This window comes from Drosophila santomea, chromosome 3R (genome assembly GCF_016746245.2).
Source record: "Drosophila santomea strain STO CAGO 1482 chromosome 3R, Prin_Dsan_1.1, whole genome shotgun sequence".
NCBI classification, from domain to species: domain Eukaryota; kingdom Metazoa; phylum Arthropoda; class Insecta; order Diptera; family Drosophilidae; genus Drosophila; species Drosophila santomea.
This window is the reverse complement of record NC_053019.2, coordinates 10802767-10824586: the sequence shown is the minus strand read 5'-3', so window position 1 is coordinate 10824586 and position 21820 is coordinate 10802767. Positions and strand designations below refer to the sequence as shown.

The following is a 21820-nucleotide window of genomic DNA, read 5'->3' as shown; positions in this document are numbered from 1 at the left end:
GAGCTGCAGGAGCTGGAGGAGCTGGAGGAGCTGGTGGAGCTGGGAGAGTCGAAACGGAAACGGAAGCGGGCAAGCAGTTAAAGTAAGCTGAAATCATAAACGAAAATCACGTAATGCGTGCGACCCACTTGAGGCGTCAGGTGTTGCCGCAATGATTTTCAATTTTACGCCTGAAAGTCATGCGCTAATTTTCTCGTCCTTGGATTCGCTCCCACTTGCCATTTTTGTCTATTCATTGTCATTTGCCACACTTGCCGCCGCGCACTCTCAATTGACATTAATGACTGGGCCAAATCGTCTTAATTGAGACAGAAGGTGTTGCGCCAGTGAGTTTTATAATTAGCCCCAGCCATACACATTGATTTGCCTGGATCAGAGACCTAGAGTAATGCTGCATTGAGCACTGCTTGATCCTCATCCCGGTCACGTCCCTCCTTCAGAGGACATGTCACCGCATAAGCAAGCGAAGCTGGCGAAGCACTCAACCGGCGGACTTGACCTTTGCCTTTGACAGCGGCGCCCCTTCGAAAAATGGCTTATATAAAGTTGGTCAGGGCAGCATATCAGGATAAAACACACTCTATTCCCCAATCCTTTCTCCCTGCCTGTTAGTGTGTGTGTGGGCCAAAAATGCGTTGAGAATATAAAAGTCACGTAACTGGCTGTCGTTTCCTCTAGTGCCGCACACGCGCTTCACCCACACCAACGCAGCAGCAGCACACCATCACACACATACGTCTACGGCTACATCATTACCCGAAAACTAAGTCCTGGCATTAGCATTTGTTTGTGTTCGGCTGCTTTGATTACGCTTCGATTCGAAAGCTAGGTAAAAAACTTTTACCAAAACTTTTCTCTTCACTTCTTTTTTTTGGCCAACTTTTGCTGGGCTTGCGTGTGCGTGTGTTGGAAAAAGGGAGAGTGGGTATTAGTGGGCCAAAATGACTTTATTTATGTGTATTATGAAAATATGAACTGAAAGCCAAAAAGGGGAAATCTATAGGGGCTCTATCGGCATTAGAGCTTAGTTACTGGCTCAAGCTCTAGACACAAACATAAAAGGAAACGTGAAGCACATTTCACGTGGGTTGAGATCCATTTAAATGCAAAAATGATCTGCTTTCCAGCAGGCTCCAAATACGAAAAGTTTAAATTTATCAGACAGTCAAATGGCAAGGCAAATACTGATGATGTTCGCGGCAGACAGAAAACAAACAGCGCCAGAACGATGGCTCTTTGGGGTCTTCTCGTTTTTGCCATTGGCAAGAACCGGCAACAGTCAACTTCAACTTTATTTCGATGGCGCGGTAAATTGCGGAAAAATATGTATACGAGTATGCTTGCAGGAAGGGCGAGCTAAATAAAGCGCAAAATACTCTTTACTGCAAGGCTTCCTAATATTTTGAATACGTTTGTTGCGCTTTCTTCCATTGCTTCATATAAATAAATACAACTTTGTTGTAAGGCAATAAATCTGCTAAAGCGCATATTGACAAATTTAGGCAAAGAAAATAATTTTTAAAATACTTGTTTATCTATGCAATATGAAAATTCTTCTTTTAGGGTATGAATATCAAAAGACGGCAGGAATGGCAAAAATGATGTGCTTGTCCACAGACATTCATGCGTGTGCTGGCATCATTTTCATATGCGTCGCTAAAGTTTTGCAAGCCCGGCAAAGGCCTAAGCAGACGGATGTGGGCGTGGCCCAGTGGGTGGGAAAAGAGGCGTGGCCGAGGGAGAGAGGGTCGCTGACATGCAACGCGCTTTCAATTTCAGGGCCTCAGGCTAGCTGCCCGTTTGGCAGAGTGTGTGTGTGTGTGAGTCTGGGAAATCTTTAAGCGCAGACAGGAAATATTTTGTTGCCCTTTTCTCTCATCTTAGCCATTCCATCATCATCATCATCAGCAGCATGAACAGCAGGAGCAGCAGTGGAAACATTGTAGCCTCTGCTGATTATTGCAAAAAAATCCTTTCGCAATGTCCTTGCTTTCGCACACTTTTTAGGCCCCGTCCGCCTTCGTTGTCAATGTGTGTGTGCGCTTTAGTTTGCTTTTAATAGTTCGCTCGTCCTGCGTTTGCTGTTTGCTGTTTGCTCTGCTGTCAGCGCTTCATGCGTGACAAACACACGGAGACACAGGAGCTGGGAGGACATAGAGGGACACTCGACTCGAGACGCAAAAGTTTGCGTGACTCGCGCGCAGAAATTATGGCAGAAACCAAAAGAGGAACGAAAACCGAAAACGGCAAGAGAATGCTTCGGAAATGAGAAGGACCAGCGGTAATGCTCACATTCGCGTGGAAAATTAGCCGAGCTGAGGTCAAAAAGAATCCCTGATTAAAGAGTTAAGCGTTTGTCATGCCATTTTCCCCCCACCTTCCAGGAACCTGCTCTGCATGCCCTTTTATCTGGGTTAATCAAATGTTTTTCTGGCATTTTCTGTCACTCTCAGTCGACCACGCCCCTGCGTCGCTGCGCCCCCTTTGATGTTCATGCTTGTGTTTGCCCAAAATGTCAAACATGTCAAATTAATTTTCATATTTGTTTTGCTTTTTAGATAATTGAATGTCTCTTTTATTTGCTCATTTCATATGCCAGAAGTCTGCTTCCGCCCATTCCGTTTGCATGTTTGCCTTGCTGTGGTTATCTTCCTACATTTTGGGTAAGTAAATGTTTTTTATTACAAGTTGCAAAAGTTTCCGCTCAGTCTGCCATCGATTTGTTTAAAGAACTTAAAATTAAGCAAATATTGAAATATTGAATATACCCCTTAATCTGACTAAAATAAAATGTTTAATATATCAAAACTCAAGTTAGTAGTACTAATTACGGCTCAGAGGGGAATACTTCAGTTTTAATGACGATTAAACGATTAAAATATGAAATGAATATTTAAGTAACTATTTTACAAAACATGTTCTAATAAAGCACAGCTAAACAATTAGTTATAATTATATACAAAAAGCTGGAATGGCAAACAAATGGACTGGCTTGAATGGAAATGAATAATTCAATTAAAATAGTAATGAAATTTCTGGAAAATGTATGTCAATGATGTGTGTGTGCGTGTGCTTTTCAGGTGTGTTCATGTAGGTATGTAGGTGTAGTCATGTCGGTGTGTGAAGTCTAATCAAGTGGCCACCCCAGGCCCCATTTGTGGAACCTTTTGCATATATATAAACACTTACACTAAGTGCCACAATTTACCAAGGGCCATAAATCAATAGAACCAAGCAGTTGTAGTCTCCGTTTCGTTATATTAATTATCATTATTGAAATATATCTGCCGCAGTCGCACCGACATTTCCAACTGACCAAGTTGGGCAAACAGAGAATTACAGACATTAGCCAGTGTCAATAGAGACGGGGAATTGGAAAGGTTACCCTGTCAGCCTTAAATTATAGTGTAGCCGATTTTTGTTTGTTCTTAGCCAGTGATAAGCCTGGCCAAACTGCAGCCAAAAATTAAACTAAGCTCTTAGGCGCGCCTCTCCGAAAACTATGCAATGGAAATTCAGTAATAAAACGAAACGAAATGCGATGGAGTGGGTTAGTGGGGGGAGCGGTCTAAATAATGTGCCAGAACGGTGAGCTGGTAATAAAAAATGCAGCAGGCAGCAGGCCAAGCGGAAACGGAAATAAGCAAGCAGTCCGAAATCAGAAGAGAGAGAGAGAGAAAGAGAGAGAGAGAGATCCGAAAAGAGGACGCAGCAGCTGCAGGAACTTCATTCTGCTCTCTCCATCCCGCTCACTTATTTCGTACTCAAAGTACATATTTTACTTAAACATAAGCAATGGCTATTATTTTAAGTTACCCACGCGCTCGCTGATTTAATTTCAGACTATTATGCGCACACAATGCCAACGGTAAACGCAGAGGGAAAACTGGTGGAAAACTAAAAGCCCCAAGGAGTAAAAAAGTGTGGGAGAGAGTTGAAAGTTGCCCGGCAAGACGATGCTTTTAATACACTTTGCATAACTAGCTGTCACGGCTTTTATAGTTTTACGATATGATAGAATTACCTTTTGATGGAAACGTGGGGCAGCATAAGAAAACTGAGGCTTAGATAAATGGTTTTATGAACAAGATATTATGTAGATATTTTTTAAAAAAGTGGTAAACGCAAATGCCTTTGAAACCCTATGACTTTATATACAAACCTCCTGTATATAGAGTCTAGCTCTTGTTGTAATCCCTATACCCTTTCCTTGTAACTAGTGCAAAGTTTACTATGTTCTGGGGCTATAGCAATATGCCAGTTGAGTTCTGGCCATAGTTTTGAGCTCATGTTGCTCTTTCACTTTTTATGCTGCATTTCTTTTCCTTCATTTTCTTGCCCCTGTGCAGATTTAGGTCGGCCATTTGAATGGGTTCATTTCTGCAGCTAGTAATGCCGCACCTAAAAGATGCATCCTTCGGATTTAGCTTTTTTATGGTACACTTTACCCGCCTTCGGTGCTCCTTCAATTTTGTGTGCTGGTCAACATTGAATGTACATTAGCCTTTTCAGTTATTTTGTAAAACTTCAGGAAATCGTTGTCTGCTTAAGCATTCGAGATTCAGCATTAGCCGAACTACACTCATGGCTGCACATTTAAAAAAAAATCGTGATTTATTTTAAACAAATGTTTTGTTAGCCTTCCGTATATCATAATTAATATTTTTAAACATTTATTTATACGCAAAACAAGACGCAGTATAAGTTCACTTCCTATATTAAGCTGATCAACCATTTATTCAAAGCCAATTGCTGTCTTCCCAAATTTTGATGGGTTTACCAACGAAACTCAATCGGTCATTCCCATCTATTTTAAGTCAATCGCATTGGGCACAAAATAAAATCCGCAATGAAAATTTCGCAAAACCGATGCCCAATTCCCCATAAAATACAATAAAAGCGCACGTTGTAAGCAGCTTTGATTACCGACACTCTCGGCGGATTTATTTCCCCTTGCCCGATCTACTGCCACTTTTTTCCTGCAGTGTACGAGTGTGTGTGTGTGTACTTAGGTATTTGAAACCTGATTAGTTGTCAAGCACTTCAAGTGCTCGAGCTCGAGTTGTTCGAGACCTATGTTGGTTTGGGCTTGCCTCTGCAGCTGTGTGTGAAATTTATTGTTTCAAGTTAATGCCACTTGATGGATTATTTGGCTTTGTACAGCCAAAGCTTTGATTTCAATTTTTCTTTACTTTGAAATGTGATATTCGCCAGTGCGATTTAAAGCGCTTTCATTTGAAAAAGGGAAAACGACTTAGCAAAGCGAAATACGTGATAAAAAGCATGTACTAAACGTTCTTTGATCAGCATAAAAACAAATTAAATTAGCTCTTTTAATTTAACTGTGAGCTAACAACGTACAAAATCTACTTCATCGGCATTTAATTCAAAAATGGTTTTAATTAGTACGCCTCAGGTCATTTGATAACGCGATTTGTGGACAGTGGACATACTTCTTTTGCTTCTTTTGTTTCGCCATAATCCAATTCATTTTTAAAACCCAAAAAAAATTGTATTTTATTCAGTCTTAAATTTGAATAAAAAAGTATCCACGGGCAAACATAGTTTTTCAACATCGAACAACCAATGTAATTGATTCCTTTTACATTCTATCTTTTTCAGGGCCCTTATTTTTGATTCCATGTTTTTAAGTCGTTCCAATTTTTCTCCATTATAAACAGCATTTTAATTTGTTTTTCTGATGTATTTTTGATGGGATTACAAATTTCATCGTAAAAATAATTTACTGCCAGTAATATGTTACTTCCTCTAATGGTTTCAGAGTCTGGATTTTAGAAGTATTTCCAGAGCATTTATTTGCGCTGTTTGCAGCGTCCTGCTGCTTATATCGGATGTCTCAAGAGTCATCTTGGATAGTTTCGCTATTAACTATTAAAATTAATTGTGAAACTTTTCACTTCCAGCTTTATGCGAGTCACACGCTTCGTCTTCCATTTGTGCTCATAAATCTGGGCTGTCTACACACACCAACTCGCATCCTTTCAGCCGTTGTCCTCGAGAGCCTGTCAACAAAGGGCCAGTGAAAGTTTTCGTGTGTCATGACAATATTTACATGGTGCATTAAACTTGCTCCCCATGACAGGCGAAACTTTTGCAGCTGCTGCTCATGTTATTAAAGTTGCGCATACGCCAGGTTGTCCCCTGGCCAGCTTGATTTATGCGAGCAGAAGCCTTAAGTTTTTGGACCAGCCTTTTAATAATTTAAGCTCTGCAGAAAATCAGAGACGAGATAGCCCCCACCCCCGTTGCTTCCCTGGCCGGTTGCCAAGCCACGTTGCGCTGACTGAGCCGAAAAATGCAAAAATTTCCTGCTACCGCTCCTCGTTTCTGGCCATGTTGACAATGGCGGCAACAAAGCGCATTTGGCAAGAGCCTGCAGCCTTGCCAGCACCCGTACCCATAGCCACATATATACCGCTACCCATATCCACGCTTACACTCACACTCACATTCACATCCACATGCGAAGACGTGCTCAGCAAAAGTGAAATGGCAACAATATATGTGCAAATGCGAATGCGAATACGAATACGAATACGATTGCTACCAGCCCATCCACAATGCAACCGGGTGCGAGACTCACTGAGTTGTATACTACTCTGCTTGCCATATACGATATGTAGTTCATATATAGAAATAAAAAGTAGGTTATGCACAGACAGCATTTTAATATGATTTCCATGGCTTATGTCTCCTCGGGATAGACTAACGCACTTCTCAGACTGACTAACTGACACCCCGGCATCAACAAAATGATCAAAGGCAATGGGAAATATTATCCCTGGCACACAATCGCAGACAAATTGTAAGTTCCTCTCATTTGTGTGACCCACTTTGGCGTTGCGCCTTCAAAGAGATCAGCAGGGATTTTTAGCGATGCTGATGACTAAACTTATTAAGCTTTATACCAGCAAAGCCTGACAAATGTTTATGAAAAATTTATTCGCAGCTGAAAAATGTAGGGACCCACAAGTTGTGCTGAATGACTTTGAGCAGATTTAAAATTCCTTTTACTAAGCATAACACAAATCAGGAGACCGACCCTTGTTTTGTTATAAGTTTGTTTTGCCATAATTATTTTATAAAACGAGTCTTTGTTACTTAGGGAATTGAGGCATTTTATTCAAAATGAAATTCCTAATCGAGATTTTAATCCCCCAATTTTCCTACACCGCCTTCTATTTGTTTCCAATACACTTTATTTTCATTCAATTCCGAATTATTTTTACAAGAAGACTGACTGAATTAAAGTGCTGAATTTATTTTTTAAGCTTGCAATTGTTTTCGCTTTAATACGATTACATTCCCACATGCCTCCAAGCTGAATAGAATAAATGTTTCTATTTTTAATGCTCCAACCTTCCTGGCACAATGGCCTGCATTATTATTCCTAGCATACTTTTGAGCGCTCACTTTCGTCTGAAGATTAGGTACGTCGGTGTATAAAAGTATATGTAGGTTTATTTTGGCTGCTATTTACTTCCCACATGCACTTACCCCTGTTTTTGGCCGTATTGTATCCTTTTGCTGTGGCGTTTACTCCGCTTTTTGGCGTTTTTTACGTTTACGGCCTTTGTAATAAAATCAGCCCGCAGGGGTTAGGAAATGGAGTTGTTGCTGCTGCTGTGCTTATTGCTTATTGCTACTGTAGAGAGGGCGTGTTGGCATTGAGCGAGTTTTTATGCAGCCAGCGAGACGCACAAGGAGCTGATGGAGCTGGAGGAGCGGCAGGCAATTGAGCAAAAAATATGGCAAAGTATTTGGCGGGTGCGAGGCATAAATTTCGATTTCGTCGGCCTTGCTTTTGCTTCTGCTTGTGCTTCAGCTTCTGCTGCTAACTTTCTCGTCTTCGAATCGCCGGCAGCCGCGAGGCCAATATTTAAAGTAGCAGCCGATGCGAACTTTATTTATGACTCAATAATGTGTATTTTGATTTATGCATTGTGGGCGCGTACACAAGCGCACACATATAGTCGTACACTGGAACTGCGGCACACACATACACGCTCCCAGTCGCACTCACTCACACACACTCACTGTATTGTTGCCTCAAGCCAAAAAGGACGCGATTTGCATAACAACACATTCAGAAACTTAACGCAGGCGTTTGAGATGTTTCTACTTCTACTTCTAGCACGTGCACTCTCGTCTCGCTTGACGTTTTTCTATATTTTTTCTTATATTTTTGTTGTGTTGTGTTATTCAGCATTCAACAATTGCGTTAACCGATTGAGATATACCTTCGAAGAGCTTGGCTGGCACTTGTTTCTTGATTTCCAGCCCAATTGCTTCGTTTGCCAGTTTGCGGATGCGGACGGTCAACACTGCGGCTACGCGATGTGAGGCGATGCCATGCGATGCGATGCGATGCGATGCCCGTACGACAGCGACAGCGACAACGACAACGACAACACGACAACGAGAACGACAACGACAACGACAAACGGCGGCAACGGAGCACGACAACTACACAAATCCACGACCTTTTCAGTACTAAAGCGCCTGGCCATTCATTCGTGGCTTTGGCCACTTTTGCCATCGCCCTCCACGATTCGGATCCTTCGGCTTTCGCTCGGCTCGCGCATTTTCGACTTGCCGAACAGTCGAATCCTTTGAGTTTCCCTGTGTGTGTGTGAGCCCTGTAAGTGGGCCAACGCTTGTCGCCGATTCGAGTTCGAAAGCCACAACGGCTGGCAAGGGCCAGCGTATAAGAGTTTTGGTTGTAAAATCCAAAAGCCGTCTTGCTTGTGAGTCTGTGGAAGCCAAGTGGTAGGTAAGCTTACCTCAAACGCTTCATGAACTTGAAATGTCATGTTTGTGAGCGAGATGTAGACTATCAGTAGGAAAAGATAAAAAAATGGGTTCTTTATTACCAAAACAAATAAAGTTGTATTTTTTACCTATTGAAAATAATACTTTAAGTTATAAAAAATATTTTTATGTATAGAAATATCAATATTAAAAAAAAAAAATGTTTTTGGTCTATACAAATATTAACAAATCACTATATTTTTATCTAAATATAATTCACAATGTGGTATGCAAACTGTGACTGCATTTGTTTTTTTTTTGAATAAGTATTTAAATATGCTGCTGCGATTAAGAAGGTATATCAATATGAAATCCCGATCATGATTTATTTGCGAGTTCCCACGCCCCTTCCCCTCTGCTGTGGGTGTTCAGTCCTACCTCAACACCCTTTTGCCCTTGCGAACGAACCTTCTACAAACATCTTCCACCACGCATTCCTGTGGAACCTTTTCCTTTCCCGCTCTTTCGCGTTTCCACTTCCATCCAACTCTCGGGATGGCGCTCTTCCAAATCGCATCTACCTAGATGAATGAGAGTTTCAGCAAGCGGTTACCAAGAGCATCTCGCACTTGCTGCAGTTTCGCTGGCCAAGGCAGCCAGTCTCAAGGATCACAGATTACAATGAATACTGCACTAATATATGGCTGAAGTAAACCTATGAACTTTGTAAGCAAAGAAAATACTAATAGAACCATTTCCGGGTTCTGACATCGTTTTAGGAAACGCAAATGTCCACCTTATTAAGCTTGACATTTAAGCCAAAACCGAGTGCTTAATTAATCAGAATTTCCCGATTGATTTCGTCAAGGTGTAGGCTAAAAAATGGCACCGCTACAACTTAACCTACACCACCATCAAAATCACGCATCACACCGCTTACAAAAAAACTACTACAATGGGGTGTAAGCATGTAAGTTGACATGGGACCACGAGACCCGAAGCTCGCATCTCTGCTCTTTCTCTCAACTTTCTCTCGGCTTTCTCCTCTCTCTCTCTCTTTTCGATTTCGAATTCGTGATTTCACCAGACATGCGCCCGAAACCAGCAACCAAAAAAAAAACAAAAACCGACCGAAATGTGGAACGCGAAAACTTTCGCTTGGCATGAATGGGATTTTTTCAAAATTTCCAACGGTTTCACTCTTATACCACTCAAAGAAAGCTCCCGTTTCGCAAGGAGTCCCACTCGAAGGACGAAGAATGGGGCCCATGGGTAGCACTGCAACAATTGCACAGCCTAATCTTATCAAATTTCATTTACACGCTTGGCCAAACTCTAATGGCAAATCCAATGCCGAAATGAAAATGGCACTAAACCACTTTCGTCAGCACACACACACACACACACGCACACACATTCGCGGGCTGCCTTTCCTTAGTTTCCACACATAGATAGAGTGCACATATAGAAAATGTAACTAGTGATGTTGTCAAAGTATTTGGCTCCTCAACGCGACATTCTTTGGGCCAAAATTGCGCTGGCTAAACATTAACTAAAACTGCAAAATTCCATCACTCACACACACACACACACACATAATCAAAAGCCCAGGACGACACTCACACACATGCAGTTTCGTGTGTGGTGTAGATTGTCGGTCTTCTGTTCCTACAAAATCTCAGTGCTCAACCGCCAAGCATGGCATTTCATCAGGCGGCTGCAACGAGGGCAGCATCACCAGAATCAGTCAGAAACTAATCAGGAATGGCCGCTTTGATACCCATTAGTTGTTTCTCTTTAGATTTTACATTACAAGTAGTTTAGTTTCCTTACATTTCATAATCAGTTCTGCCTCTTGCGTTCTGGATTGCCATAAATAGGTTACCTTAAATATTTATATTTCAAATTCGGTTTATCATATGAAAGTTGCGACTGCACAATTGATTGCGGCGTTTCCCAAACTAATGATTTACAGCAAATTATACTAATTCAAATATAAGATATTTCATCACTCAAAAAATGTAAATTAAATTCCATTATTTGCATTATCATGGTATTATTTGCAACTACCCCTAACCGAAATGAGTAGCAAGTTTAAAAAACCCTTAACCCCTTTTCCCTGGCTGGCGAAAAACCCCAGCAATGCGAGCAAAGGAAGTGCACTAAGTGCAGTGACCAAATAGCTGCCAGAGAGTCCCGAACCGGCGGCTGATCCTGCTCCTGCTCCTGCTGCTGCTTCTGCTCCTGCTCCTGCTCCTGCTCCTGTTTTGCTGCTCTTGCCACCGCCCGGAAGTGGCACTGGTGTTGCACATGACTTTATAGCTTTTACATTAACGTGTGTGTGTGTGGGTGTGCGGGGTCTGGGTGTGTGTGTGTGCTTGTGTGTCTGTGTGCGCGACAGTTTGGCTATGAAGCAAAAGTTGCATTAAATTTAAATCATGAGACGGCGGTTTCTGTGGCCACCGCTCTCTGATGAACCCACACTGTCGAAAATATATTCGGCTAATTAAATGTGTGCACTGTTGAGGGTGTGCAAGATAGTTAAGTAGAAGATGTACTTTCTGGCCAGATCAAGTCAATTATGTAGCAGAAAGATGTATTTTCGGGTCTGGCTTAAAGCGAAACTTAGGTGGTTTAGAGGACTTACTGCTCATTTAATATTCGGGTCTATTAAATATGACTTTTCTAATTTTTTCGAGTGATCCTGAGCCTGATCCAAAGTGAGCTGAGCTGAAATGAGCTGGGTAAAGTTAGGGCCAAGCGCCGTTCAACGTTTTGTCATTAAAAGTTGAGCTGGTTCATTGCAAAGCTTTTGGCGGTGGGCTCAAACTTGACTGCTGCTAACCACCTACAAAAAAAAAGAGAAAACCAGAGACCTGCAATCACAATTAGCCCGACAACACACGCAATTTGCAGGCGAACACGACGCGCTGTGAGCAACAATTACATAATTATAACGCACTTTTGATGCATTGTCATAAATGGGGTGTGTGTGTGTGTGGCGTCGACATGCCTATGTGTGCGGGCAGGGCAACTAATTAATCAGCTTGCGTAATCAATGCTTAATGATGCAGCACCAACAGCGGCAGCACAACGGCATTTAAATGGTCTATAATTAAATCAAACACTCAATAAAACTGAGGACGAATCGAATTTGGAGCGCCAGGCTCAAATTGGATACGGTTACTGATGGCCTGCTAATGAATAGCAAGCAATACAAAATTACGGCCTGCCAAAGCCAAGTCATTGAGACCTTTTTCAACCTCTGGCGGGCGAACCTCAGATGGGTTTCACTCATTAATTAATCAAAACTTCAAATAGTAACCACAGAAACCGAACGGGCTGTGCTGAAACGTGGCGCACATCAAACTGACCAATGGGTACTCAAAGGATTGCTTTGTCCTTTGGCGAGCTAAAAAGTTATCCGTTAATTATTCATCAGGTAAGATATTCGAATGTATAAGTGCTATGTGTGGGCGGGGAACAATTTCTATCATCTTGGCTTAATTGTAAATGCTTTGTACTTTGGAGCACATAATTAAATATGTTTTAATATAAAACGTACCTATTGAGCAAACAAATGTATAATAGCGCAAACTTCTTAAAAGACACTACTCAGCGAATACTAAGAGTGTTTCCTATTCGTTGTGCTTCTTCGAACTTTTTTTACTTCTTTGTCTGCCCTTCTATCCTGCTTCCTTTCGGTCAAGCTGTAAATTTATTTTACCACACATTGAGATACATTCCATCGGGAGCACGGCGGGGACAAGTCTTCTGCTTTTTGGCCAAGTGGCAAGTTTACCGAAACTTGCAAAAAAGCTGGGGGAAGCCGAACTAAAAGGAAACAGCAGCACCGGCGCCGGCCACTCCTTCTTGCAGCAATCTAGATTCACAGCCAGCCGCAGAGGTGTAACCAAGTCCTTGCAACAAAAACTTTCAACACATGTTGCTGTGTGTGTGTGTGAGTCAATGTTGCTGCTATTGCTGCTGCTGCTGCTGTCTTGCTGTTGGCAGCCAGTGAGGCAAGCAAACGCAGCAGCAGCAGACGGACGATCGCCGATGGACGATGGGAGCCTCCTGGCCAGGACGAGGACCAGGACCAGGCTTCCTTAAATATTAAAAGTCCAGACAGGAGGGAACAAACACAGTTGCATGTGGCAAGTGTGTGGGGCAGCAATGTTTTCCACTAAGAAAAATATGACAACTGTTTATGATGCTCCATCAAAACTGGCTAAAAATAGTCGAATTGAAAATAAAATCTTTTTTCCTAATTCCTGACTAAAATAAGTAAGTTCTTGTATGTACATATCTTTAGGGTTTGCTCTCTGTGAAATATGAAAATTTATCGAAGTGATTTATCAACAGAAAGGAGAATGAAAGACAGTAAAATTATTTAAAATATGCCGAAAGATAACTTACAATTATAGAACTTTTAGGTAATTTTTTGCAGTGCTGGCCAGCTCTTTTTTGGCCAACTGCCGCCGCTTGTCGCACGTCGTCACTTAGGCAAAACGCAAAGTTTTCTCTTCGCAGTGTGCTGTCAGTCACATGGCCCCTCCTTAGCCCCTTCACTGCATCCTCAACCCCCCACCGCCTGGGTTTTTTTCTAGATTCCCCCATCTTTTGGCCCCCTTCAATTCTCTTGCCTGCGGTCTGTGTTTAAAGTAACAACTACAACTACAAGCTGCGACGAGCGCACAAGGACACGCGTTAAGCTAAGCTAAAGTTTTGGCACACCCACACCATTGCAAACACTGTTGCCATTTTCCCACAACACACACTCACAAAATCACACACACACACACGCACACATGAATGCCGCGCATTTAACATAAACAAACTACACTAGTTGCAACAATTTTTTCTCTTGCTAGCCACGACTTTCTGTTTGTTTTCTCGGTTTCTTGTTTTATTTTTTAAAGGATTTTCCCACCAAGAAAACGTGTTTGGAAAATTAACAAGAGAGAACGCTATAGTCGAGTTCCCCGACTATCTGATACCCGTTACTCAGCTAGTGGAAGGAAGAAGGAGAGTCTTAAACACAGTTTTTGGCGGTTTGTAGGCGTAATAGTGGGCGTGGCAGAAAGTTTTTTGGCAAATCGATAGAAATTTACAAAACCAACACAAAAATGAAAAAATATCAAAACATTTTCCAACAGTGTGGGCGTAGCAGCTTTGGGCGGTTTGTGGGCGTTAGAGTGGGTGTGGCAAAAAGTTTTTTGGTAAATCGATAGAAAATAACAAAACTAATACAAAAATGAAAAAATATGAAAATATTTTTCAAAAGTGTGGGCGTGGCAGTTTTGGGCGGTTTGTGGGCGTTAGAGTAGGCGTGGCAACATGAATCGACAAACTTGCGCTGCGTCTATGTCTCTGGAGTCTGCATGCTTAATCTCAACTTTCTAGCTTTTGTAGTTCCTGAGATCTCAGCGTTCATACGGACGGACAGACAGACGGACAGACGGACAGACGGACAGACGGACGGACGGACAGACGGACAGACGGACAGACGGACAGACGGACATGGTCATATCGACTCGGCTATTGATCCTGATCAAGAATATATATACTTTATATGGTCGGAAACGCTTCCTTCTGCCTGTTACATACTTTTCAACGAATCTAGTATACCCTTTTACTCTACGAGTAACGGGTATAAAAATAGTTTGACAGCACAGCTCGCTTTCTTGGAAATACTTTAGCTGTGAAATATATGTTCGGCCAAGTTCTGAACAACAAAGCACTATTTATTTCAAATGTAACAGACTTAAGAAATAGAGTTATAATATTAAAAAAATACATAGGTAAATAAGCTATACTCTGTATGCTGTAAAAAAGATTACTGACCATTCATCGGCGGCATCAGGTTTAAAATGCGCATTTGAGATAACTATTAGGCAGCAGGAGCAATTCAGCTGGATAAGCGAATTCTTCGCCAATTGCATCGTGGTGCAGAAATCATCCGACATTGTTGGGGCACGTAAATTGTTCAATGCAACTACTGCCCGGCAGCTTGCAACTACACATCTTACACATCACTCCAGCATTTTACAGGATGCCTGGCAGGCTGTGTATTACCCGGCAACCCGAATATTCCGCCGTATGCAAAACGCACGGCTCGAAAAGGTGCATAAAGTATAGACGACGCCTTGGGTTCCGGATATATATTTGGACACATGCACATGTACGTACATAACATAGATTCAACAATGGGGAAGGGCTGCCTGGCTGCCACAGTGTGTATTCATTAAATTTGTATAAACAAATACAGTGGGCATAAATTGCGAGCATTTCGTATTCAGTTTGCCATATCCAGCATCTAGCTGGAGTTGGAGTTGGAGTTCAAGTTGAAGCTGGAAATGGAAATGGGAACGTCTTGGGCGTAGGTGGTATCTACGCCACATTATTCTTTAGCTACCTGCACTATAGTACAAATGTATCTCTGTGTCTGTGTTTGTGTTTGTTTTCACGTGCGCTCGTCTGTGTGAGAATATGTGCGGTCTAAAATAAGCAAAAATGGCAGCCTGAAAAAACAAGTAGCAGTTTTACTCGACAAACAATGAAAACAACGAGCAGTCGAGAAAAAGCGAGTAAGGGATGGAGCGTACTAAAACAACAGCAACAAATCAGCACTTTACCTTATGTTTGTTGATTTTGTTCGTCGTTGTTTTATTTCGCTTCACGTTTCCCCAGCTACCCAGTTGCCCAGCTACCCAGCTCCCCAGTTCCACCGATCCCCAGTTTCCCAGCTCCCCAATTTGGCCCAGCTCCCCAACTAACAAGACACAAAATTTACAATTTCAAATTGTGAGCATGTGAATTACGGATGCATAGATACACATGCATCTCCACGGCGGAGCAAGCTCACCTGGCCATCGGACACGCCACGCCGCACACGGTACAGATGCTTTAGCACCACCAGCACTTGGCTGCCCCAAAAGCTTGCCGGGCGAGTGGCTGAGCTTAATGGACACTTTCGACCACCGGCACCGGCACCCGCACCCGCAACCTCCCTCCCTTTTGCCGCGGTGACAGGATATCCAAAAGGACGAAACCGGAAGTGGGCTGGCTGTGGGAAATCGAGAAATCGGTAAGATGGAGACGTGGAAATGTGGCAATGTGGTGTGGCAAGGCGGTGGGGGTAAGACCAGCGAACTACAACGAAAACTTATCGATGTTGCACTTGCGTGGGTGCAAGCTTAGAGGACGACGCGCCCGAAAAGTTTGCAACTTGCCAAGATTATAAAAATGGCGTTAAAAGCTGAAAGCCACGCTCTGGGAGATCCATGTACTCTGCCGAAAGGCGACTCGCTCTGTTCTTTTAAGACTAAAGTTCTATAGATCTGAATTTTGAATCAAATATGAGCCATATCTAGACAGAGTTTGATTTGATACTTAATTTATGGATTGAGTGTATTTTGGTCTATGCTTAATGCCATTACCTTAATAATATCGATATAGATAGTAAGAGCAATGGAATTTAAATCACTTCACCTAACGAGACACCAAATCGTGGCTTTTGATTAAAATTATATAACCTACCCATAACCATTTAGAGTTTGTTAAAAATATAATTAATTGAATCCCCTTCAAGTCCCCTGCTATTGCTTTTCCCACACCTACAGTCCTTGATGTATGCGTAATCATTTCTCAGCACGTTTAGTGAGGCCCCTTCTGCTGCAGACCCATTACCTTTCTAATTGGGTCCACCCACCTGGTTTCGCCTGCAGCTTATCCACCCACTCCGGAGGCCTCTGGCCGAGTAATCGATAACATCTACAATCTCTTATCTCTTATCTCATCTCCTCGGGCCTGTCCACACCCACGGCTGTCACCTTCTGTTAAATTGTCCAATTGTCGCCCAGTTAGGCACCTTGCGACTTCGTGCCTCAGTGGACCTGCCTGTTTATTCATTACATTAAATCACTGGCGCACCTCCGCCTGCTTTTTGGGCGCCTGGGCAATGGCAATTAAATGTAATTAAACGTAAGATTAACTCTAATTATAATAAATTAAGTGCTTCGTCGTTTCGGACGAAGTGCCGACTCAAGCGGGCCAAGGCAAATATCAAAAATGCAATTAAACATTAACAATTTGTTTCGCTGCAAAAAAAGAGAGATCATGAATTAAACAAAGCGACGCAGATAAAACGCAACCGAATGCGGCTAAAAAAAAGCGAGGTGAAATCCGGCGTGATTAAAGCCGGCATTCCCAGGGCCAGTATACGAATCCGGATCCGAATGAGAATCAGATTCGAAATCAGAATGAGAATCAGAGCCCAGAGTCTGAAACCAAAGCCGTTGGCCAGACCAATTCCATTTGCATAATCAATGCATATTTGGATGCGGCCATAAATTAACAAATAGAATTTAATTGCATACTTTTGGGGGCGACGGCGGCGCGTACACAAATTAATAATTCATTAATGCGCATTAATTGTTGCGCTGCAGCAGCATCTGAACGCTGCAACTGCCGCGGAAAATTGAAAATAAATGCATATGCTCATTGGAAATTGGCCATTTGCCATTGCAACCCGATCCCAATACCAATCTCAATACCAATACCAATTCCAATCCCAATGCCGATCGGCAAGGCTCTATAATCGCCTCAATGCTGGCAAATTAATTGCGGCCTTTGTTTAATCAGACTAAAATAGCGCATTTGTGTCAGCATCGCTTATATTTATTGCGATTTTATTTCGTAGTGCATCAGTGGTCCCCATCCTTCATCCTTTGGGCCATTTAAATTGCTACCTTTGTTGAGTGCTGCGGTCAACGAGCCGTTAGTGTTTTTTCTCCATTCTCCATTCTTTTTTCTTTTTTTGTTTGTTGCCAATTTTTGTTGCCACCGCCGTGCACATGACATGCATTTATTAAAAGCCGCACACAAAAAGAAGTCCACCGCCGAAGAATCAGCATCAGGGAAATGCCAACAAGGGGAGAGGAGCGGTTGCTGACTGACTGGCGAAATAATCGTGGGAAAATAAATATTGTATAGTACGCTTTTGTTCGAGTCCTGAGAGCCGTCTTCGTGTCGGCCAGATTGCTATAATTGTGTAATTGTGTAATTGTGACACACACGCAAATTATGGTCGTTCACTTTAACCAGCCGCTAATGGAATTGTGATGGACAAGTGCCGGCCAGCACAATGGCATTTTCCCACAAAGAAACCATCATGCAATAAGCGATATATACTCCTTCCTAATACACCCATTGCATTGAATGGAATATTGTTTATTACTAGTTTCAAGGACTTACAGGTGTTAGCTTTTAGCCATGAAATTTTCATTGGTGGTAATTGCTGAAATATATAATAATATTAATCGATATTATACACTTTGTCGATAATAATATATACTTAATACATTCAAAAGTGGTTCATGTGCATTAACAAAACAAACACTAGCGTAAGCCAAAGAAAGGCAATTCACGAGTCCTTTTAAATTGAGGCCATGTGTGCGTAATATGAAATGCTGAGACGTCTGTGTATAAACAACTTTTAAAGCAGGCTGCCCACTTAACGGCGCACAAAACAAACACCATCCACTCGAGGGACGAAGGTCGAAGGACGAAGGACTTCGGAGCAAGGAGCAAGGAGCTGAAGGAGTGATGCCGGGGCAAAGGGCAAATCCAGATATCCATTGACAGGATGCCCGGCCTGCTGGCATGCAGTCAGCGGCAGGAAAAGCGGCCCAGGCAACTGCGTTCCATGAATTCAATCAATTTTAATGCAATTTAAATTGCATTCTCCTGTGAGAACACGCAATGCACCGCCGTCTACACACACGCACACACATGTGCGAGGAAACCACAATGCACCCACGCAGACGGAAAGAGAGAGGCATAGAAGCGGCGAAAGAGACAGAGACAGAGACAGACGTGTGTGCGCACATTATGCTGCCAGCGGAAAAGGAAGCATCGCCTTGCGTTAATTGGTGGTCATGCTTCTGGCCGTGCAAGGGATACGGATAGCCAGGATGGCCAGAATGGCCAGAATGGCCAGGACCTATCCCCATGCCATCGCATGGCATCCAGGAGCCCCCCGCTTCTCCAACTCCCCAACTGCCGTCGTCTTCGTGCGCGGCCGACGTTTATATTGTTTTAAATGCCACGCATTCATCGTTTGCCCCTTGTCGCTTCGACTGGACAGAATGCGGAAGCACCATGGTGGTACGCATGGTGTGCTCTCTAGATTGTAGACAGAAATGTACTCTGCATTACCCTTTCGAAAAGCAGTTTTCTATAAAATATAAAAGTCACTCTCGGCTCCAGTCACTGCAGCTTAGAAATCTTTTCAAAAGTTTCTTAAAGCTGACTACAATACCTTTTCAATGGCGCTGATTATAAGCAGAGCTGCATACATATAGAAACCTTAAAGTGGAATTTTAATATAATATGTAGCGTATTAATGCTTCCAAATGGCAAAAACATTATGACCGGCTCTGGAGAAAGGGTATACACCAGGCCAGGGCGAGATAACTGTTGCACTTCCGGAGGCGTTGGAAGCCTTCATGCAATTATAGGAAGCCACGGCCGTTGTCAGCGCGCATCCACCAGATACTCTATTCGCATCGCAGGAGCGCCTGCGATTGTATCGAAGTACAATCATTCAATTTTCAACTGGCACTTAATCAAGTACTTGGCCCGGCTAACCATCACCGATTGTTTGCCTTGGTGAGCCGTTCGAATCGCCAGCGAATCTGAAAATGAATCTGAAACCGAAACTGAATCTGAGTGGGTGCGGCCATCGAAACCAATATCGAAACCATAGATTTCTGATTTAAATGGTTACCAGCCCCTTTGGTAATGAGGATGCAACAGTTGGCCAAATGTACCAACTGCAATCTGAATAAGCTTTAAATAGAAATGTGATTTAATTACATTTAATTGTTTAGCGGCATTAATAGTAATGCTTTGATTGATACACAGGCTTAAAATACCTATTACTAAGTATATTAAGTAGAGTATAGTAAGTAGTAGTAAGAAAGCTTTTGTGTTAGAGTTTTAGCTTGGCATCAAATGATTTCAATTTGCGCCACCCTTAAGCCCATAATTTAAAGCGGCTTAATTCGTCTGAAAACAATAAACGCAACTTATTTATTTAAGCCGCGCTGCCAACAAACGCCTAACCATGGCAAACAAGCGTGCAAGTGAAAGATAATCAATAACACTTCCCTTCAATTGATTTGGATATTTATGCGGCTTAATAGTATATAAATGTATGTATCGCAGCACTGGCCAGCCACATTGTTGTGTTGCATTTTTTATGAGGCATTGCAAACCGCGAACGGACATTATGCAAGTGAATTGCTCATTATCGCATTTGGTTTGGTTTGTCGCTGGCATTTGAATGCGTTTGCTGAAATCCCTTTTTAATGTTTGTGCAATCCCTTTTAATGCGCACAATTAATTCCGTTATGCTTTGTCGCCTTTGACCCCGCGCCGCGTCATTCGTGTAACAATTTGCTAAAATGTCGAGGCTTAGAGCTTTATTCGCATTGGTTTAGGCCAACGCCGCTTTAAAATTCTCCCACTGCAGCATTGCATAATTATGACCGACTCGCAGCGGCATCGTCAGCGGCATCGTCAGCGGCAGCGGCAAAATTTTCCCAATTTTCACATGCAGCCAAACGTAATTAAAATTATTTCATTTTCAACCGAAACACCCGCTCATACGCTCACTCGCTCACACACACATGGCCGGAGATAGAGATGCGGGAAAACATTGAAAATTAATTTTCATCTAAGCCCGATGCGCGCCGATCGGCATCGAAAAACCATCAACAAATTGTCAGGCTTTTCATTTATTTGCTGATTTTATTTTCCATTTTCGGTCGCCTAACAAAATGCCTGACAAAATGTTCGTGCCCATGTTTACACCGAAACGTGTCCAGAAATTTGCCAAATTTTATTCCGCCATTATCGGCTTGCCTTGGTGATTGCATATGGTGGGCTTTCGATTTGGCGAAAGATTAATCAAACAGACTTTGATTGCGGCTTGACAAAGAGTTAATGAAATGCCCACAAGCCAAATATGCTAATTATTAAACTCATACGCTCAAGTTTCCATCCCAATAGCAGTTGGCATGTAACACTAACCTGGCTATAATAGTAATCGTTATAATATGTCCGTCCTGACCATCATTTATTTATTATTCTATCTCCTTTTATTCGAAGTACTTTATTTAAATATGTGCATAACTTCTGGACAGATGCACCCAAAGCACCTGCAGCATCCTTGAAAAAAAGAAAACATATATAAATAAAGAAAACCCAAAATATATATATATATATATGTATATGTGTATGTACAAAAAATATGCCAACGTACAAAAGCATTTTTTTCTTACTACGCTCTTCCCTTCTGACTGCATATTTCATAGCAAAACAAGAAGGAAAACTGCTAAAAAAAAATTACAAAAAGTGCTGGAAAAACGAAAAAATGAAAATGCTAAACAAAGAAAATAAAAGCAGGCGGCGAGCTATACAAAAAATGGGCGCAAGGCAAAACTAAAAGCCAAAAGAAAAATGCCGCGCTTTTGGCCAAGAGTAGAGTGCTCCGCCCAGGGGTCAGGGGTCACGGAGAGGGGTTCAGTTCGCATTATTTTGTATTACAGCGTACCCAGTACCCCAGTACTAGACTACTATGTCAGACCACACAGAAGCGCCGGCCCAGCTTGTATTGCAATTTTTCAATTTCAAAAACAATTTTGCTCTGCCAACATACGTGTGGTCAAAGATAAGCTCTGTAAATATATATAACAAAACAACCAAGCTGAATACGGCCAGCAAGTGGGGGCCGCATATAAAAAATCTACAAAATCTAAAAATCCAAAGCGCAGCCCGCCATAAAAAAGCCAAAAAGCAAAGCTAACCGCAGCTCAAGCAGCTATTGCTGCAGCTCAAAACTGGCCAAAGCCAGAAAGGCGGTCAGCACACAAAAAAAAGAAGGAAAAAAGAAAGAATGAAAGTACGAGTCGAAATACCAAAAATAAAAGCTATATGGGTGCTATAGGGATGCTATATGGGTGTTGCACGTATGCGCTGG

The 21820-nt window shown here is 42.3% G+C and overlaps 1 protein-coding gene across 2 annotated transcripts in view; it reads right to left on the bottom strand.

Moving 5' to 3' along the window:
• The window catches only part of LOC120452716 (hemicentin-1), a 78272-nt gene extending 69851 nt beyond the window's left edge, over positions 1-8421 (bottom strand). Inside the window, exon 1 of one of the 2 annotated variants that reach the window (XM_039637078.1) lies at positions 7519-8421. The gene's annotated coding sequence lies outside the window, so the exon portion shown is untranslated. The remainder of the gene's footprint in view (positions 1-7518) is intronic. The other variant, XM_039637079.1, reaches the window with a different exon arrangement.
• Between the last annotated feature and the right edge of the window lie 13399 nt (positions 8422-21820).